Source organism: Atta colombica, unplaced genomic scaffold (genome assembly GCF_001594045.1).
Source record: "Atta colombica isolate Treedump-2 unplaced genomic scaffold, Acol1.0 scaffold41, whole genome shotgun sequence".
NCBI classification, from domain to species: domain Eukaryota; kingdom Metazoa; phylum Arthropoda; class Insecta; order Hymenoptera; family Formicidae; genus Atta; species Atta colombica.
The window spans coordinates 1,104,558-1,110,144 of record NW_017259520.1 but is presented as its reverse complement, the minus strand read 5'-3'; the positions used below and the strand labels follow the sequence as shown (position 1 = coordinate 1,110,144).

General features: G+C 29.4%; 1 protein-coding gene across 1 annotated transcript in view; it reads left to right on the top strand.

Moving 5' to 3' along the window:
- The first annotated feature begins 1,213 nt into the window (after window positions 1-1,213).
- The window catches only part of LOC108691184 (sialin), a 27,207-nt gene continuing 22,833 nt past the window's right edge, over window positions 1,214-5,587 (top strand). The window contains exon 1 of the mRNA XM_018198842.1: window positions 1,214-1,347. The gene's annotated coding sequence lies outside the window, so the exon portion shown is untranslated. The remainder of the gene's footprint in view (window positions 1,348-5,587) is intronic.

Below are 5,587 nucleotides of genomic sequence, written 5' to 3'. Positions count from 1 at the left end.
TTTAACAAATAATGTCTAATCTTATATTTCTATATTTCTTTATAATATTAAAATAAATTCTTTATCCCGCTATCTGTGTTGCAATTTTGTATGTAAAAATAAAAACAGTGTCTAAACTTCTCCCCGAAATCATCCAACACAACTGTGATAGGAATCCTATGTAAGGAATCCCTTTCTTTTTAAAAATTGAGATTTTCAGCTAGTTGTTATCCTTTCCAGCAATTCTAAATTTCTCCTTCAAAACCAATCAACTTTTTATATTAGAACATGTCGTGCTCTTGCTTATAATGATCTTAACAAGGATCCGCCCATCTTAAGTAAAGATTCATCTCTTGATTGAACTATTGTGAGTGTCTTTCAATTCTCTTTTATAATTTGTAGCGAAATGGAAATATACTACAATATATACTTACTGTTAGATTCAGTACTGGACTGATATTTGAAATACTTTTATTTAAAATACATGTGCAATACAAGTGTATTTTGTATTTCGACAAAAGCATATGAAAGCATATGAAAGTATTTCGTATTTTGTATTTAAAATTAAAAGATTAAAAGTTTTTGTATTTTATAATAATGTTGCAATAATAAAATTGATTTTATGACTCTGAAATATAAAATACTTTCAATCTTTCAATATTAATACTGAAATGCAAAATACAAAATATTTTTATATATTCTCATGCATGAAATACAATACAAAATATGATTGTCTTATAAATACTGTTTTTCAAATAAAAATATTTCAAATACATGCCCAAGCCCTGGTTAGATTATGCTTCGATTAACAACAAGCACAGTACTGCATTAATTAAATTGAAATCTTTTTGCCTGTATATCGTGCCGAGTGAAGTTATTTAAGAAGATAGTTTTTCTACTTTCTCAGCATTTTAAAGTGTTACGTTGCATTTCACACGTAATAACATACTATATTGCACCGCGACGGCGCAGTAAACCTCCATCGATCGCCTGGGCAGTTGGGCTGGTTGGGCATCGTTCGTTCTTGAGTCACGTGATTACGACACAGTAGTTGTCGTCATCAGAGGAGCCGACGCAACCATTATGTCGACTTGCGTCGGCAGTTGGCAGCAGTCGTGCATTTGGTGCGACGTTCCCCGCGTTTCACCGGTGTTCGCGCTTCGGTTTGATTCGCCTCTCCTTGTCTCGCTTCTGCCACACCTGCCTTTATCACCTCCATTTTTTTGACTTATCGTGAAGCGCTTCTCTAGGCAACGTAGGTGAACACGCGCCGGTATTGTCGCGTGTGCCGCCGCGTGGATGAAAATGCCGCGCAAGAGAGCATCTACGCTACACGAGACATCCGCTGGACGCAGAAACGTCACTAAAGTGAGTCCCCATCGGCTGTCCTTCGATTTACGCAATTCTTATGACTCACTGCTCGAAGGCAGTTACAATGGACCACGTGCTTTTAGCACGTTTTCAGAAATCAGCGTGTTTAACCTCAAATCGGCCAGTGTTCATCCACCAATTTTACACCAATTTTTATCTATATTATACTTCGTCAAACGGTAGTTATCGAACCCATGTTAACCTAATTTCATAGAATTGCGCGATTTGCGCAAAGTCACATCGTTCGAGTAACCTTCAATTATGATATGACTAATTGCAAGAGCACTGTGTCACACAGTATCACATCGTGTAGCATGGTTGAAAACAAGACGTAACATTCATGACAGATGTTTCAAGACTTTTATTTTAAATATTGAGATTTTACTGTATTATCCAAAATGACTGAGAAATTTTCTTTTCGGCAATGCACAGAAATTAATTTCTATTTTGTTAAAGTTTTCTATTTCTATGTCTACTGCATGTAAAAACTTATGAGTGTAATCAATCTGTTTACTTTGGACAGGAACGAATTGAAGGTGACTGATAGGAAGGTAACTGGTGAGTTAAAGGTTAATAATGTGACTGATGTATAAAAAAAAATTGAAATTTCTTCAAGAATTGATCATCATAAATAACATGATTTAGAAGAGTTCTTTTAGCATCTTATGTTAAAATATTTATCAGCGAAAAAATCAACTGCAATTCTTTTTAATCATCATTAGGGATTGGCTACCAAATCATCTATCAAATGAAATCATATTAAGATATAGCAATCTGTGAAGCAAATTTTCTAGAAATTTAGGAACTATTTATTTAGAACAATATAATATAGGGTCTACTTTTCTTGTTATGGATTGCAATTCCATTATTATTAAATATATGAAACAGACCATGTACATCATCATAATTTACACTACAAACAAATAGTAACAATAATAATGAACTTGTCAATGCTCAGCTTCAAGAAGTTATATATGTATATATGTATATTACTAGACATACCAGAAACCATCTATGTCTCTTAACCGGAGTTAATTAAAATTAAATTCAGATCTCTTAAGGTTTCCTACAGTAATTGGCATGTTTCTTTAATTATGTTGCACAATCAGAAAATTGTAAAGATGTAAAAAATCGTTTTGTCTTGATATTTGTTGCACGTAATTACAACTATCGCAATGTGTAATAACATGTTAAACTAACATGTTAAATTCACTATATTATTTTACTTTTCTTGCTATTCAAACAATTCTAATTTTCAAACTAAACATATATTCTTAATTAAATAATATATTTCTTGTTTTTAATTTTCTTTAGCACTGTATTATCATATTATCACTGTATTATCATTTTCCTGTTTGACACTTTGCTTTATACACAAATGTAATACAAAGTATTATGTTAATAATTTGTATTACGTTTACTTGATAACCTAATAGTAAACTACATTTTGACAATACATAAAATATGACACTTTATTTTTTACGAACGGAAACAAAATTCTACACATATTTATGAATATTATATACGTAACTGTGTTATGACGCACACGCTTTTATATTTGCTCGGAGTATGATTTGATTGATCGAATTGTATTACCTCCCTTACTTGTGAACCTAATAAGGTCAACTAAGAGATAATTAAGCCCAATATTGCGGGCGATAAAATTCTTCATTATGATAATAATGATCGAATAAAACGTTATTTCATAATTGTGAAATTTTCAACTCCATTTGGACTTAAGATAAATTTACTCCATTAGCACTTTGGATAAATTTATACATATTTTATTAACTCGTATATCATCGGAAAAATAATCCATACTTCAAAAGACCCTTGAAACTTGTAAGGTCAAATATAAACAGATATTACACGTTATCATTTCTCGGCATAATACAACACAAACTATCGATCGATCAAAGAACAATCTCTATATTTTACTGCAAATATATATTTAAGAATGTCACAATCGAGAGCGTGAAATAATTCATGAGTATGCGTGTGTGCTTTGTATTGACAGTTGTATAGAAAAAATAATGAAATATTTATGATGCGCACGAAAAGGCTAGTAATATAAAAGAAAATATTTTTGAACTGAAATAGCATTGCTGATATATTCGCCAATACAAGAAAATGCACGAGTTATTAAATCTATTGTAATGATACACTTAATTAAATCTATTACTGATGATATAACGCATTCCTGAATTATATCCATTTAACGTATTATTCGGTATTATATAACATGATCATTTCAAAGATTCATTCTTGTAAGGAAACAACAATTATTTCTTAGTTAATTACATCTTATAGATTCCATTATCGGAATATAATAATTTATTAAGTCAGTGATTACATCAGCGTTACTTCTTTATCATATTTGCTTTAAAAACAATCAAGTGGAACTAATGTTTCTATAACAAAATAATTAATATCTTTTTATAATTTTTTTATAAATCTAAATATCTTCTTCCTTATTATTTTTAGTTAATTATGTAAATATTTTTTATTTTTCCAGTCTATGTATAACTCATTACTCATATCTTTTTTATGTAATGAATTTGTAATGAACATGTAATGTATTTAATAAAACCTGTATTTAATAAACCTGTTTTTATTGATGAATTATTTGTTATTAAATATATTTATTACATATGAAAAGATATGAGTAATACGTAGACTGGAAAAATGGAAATAAAAAATATTTACATAATTAATTAAAATATAATAATGAAGAAGAAAAATAATTATATATATTTAGATTTACAATATAAAAAGATATTAATTAATCTGTTTCTCTAAACTAGTGCACTATTTATAGTTATATATTGTTTTACTTCAACTTACTGTATTGATATACACCAATTCATCGATAAAGAACAGATGAATCATTCATTAAAACTTCGAGTATAGCATGTGACTGTCAGTAATAATCGATTATTAAAAAAATGTCACGTGTTTTACCCCTAGTATAGTAATATAATATTCCATACATTGTTCTTTCGTACTATAAGAACACGGTCGAAAACCGGCGCAATGGTGGGGTCAATGAAGATATTCGACGCCTTGGTTCGGTCGCCTTTCAGTGTCGACACTTCGTTCTGTCTGCAATCATGTCAATCGCGTATCGCGATTTCTTCCGTTCACCACACACTTCAAGTCGCGCCTGTTGCATTTCGTAAAGTCGTAATCGCGTTCTTCTACATATCTCGGAACTTTATCTTCGTAAGTGACATTTCGAACAGAGGCCAATGTGATATTTTTTTACATTTTTCATGAATTTATTCATTTGTGATTTATGATTTATTATACTTCGTTATCTCTTATCAATTTTGATGCATCGATGTATCGAGGTTTCTCACTCACAACATGACTGTCGGAAAACGAGAAAATATGCTAATATGATGCAAATTTCCTCATTCGCTATTACTAGCAAACATTCTTATATTCCCTCTCTCATCGAACTATATGAATTTATACTAACTTTTCAACATCACTTCAGCGACATGATTCTTCGATATTGAAGCTAACGATTACTTGGAAAAAAAAACTGTTCGCGCATACTAGCGTAATTCTTTTCACACGGAAGATAAAAAATGTAATAATAATTTATCTTCATGAATATTTAATATTATATTGTTTTAATAATATTAGGTGTAGTAAAAAGAAATCCATTATTTTTGCATGAAATTGAATGGAAAAATAATGGATTTCTTTTTACTACACCTAATACAAGTTCTTTATCGTTAAAATATTAATATAACATAATATCCTTAATAATAACATTGTTTTATTCATATAAATTCTTCATTCAGAAGTTAAAGTGTATTATATCAATTTTTTAATTTTGATAATGTCTCATTATCCCGTTCCATTTCTTATGGAAAAATGAAGATAACATTACGATTTTATGTAACTTATAAGATAAAAGTTCTATTAAATTGAACAAATGTAAATAATTTTCATACAAAAATGCTTCCTTCACCACGTAAAAATACTATATAAACTTTAATTATATTAATTATTTTTGATTTTATGCACATTTATCATCATATGTAATATAAAAGGTTTATTCGTGTTATTTGTTATGAATTCAGTATCTTCGCTTTCTCTCTTCAATATCTGTCTCATTTTAGATTCAAAAATTTTGAGGGATTTTTTTTAATGCGAATAGACTTAATATTATTACTCAATGAATTATCCGATATTTTGAAACACTGAATGCAAATAAAATAAAAAA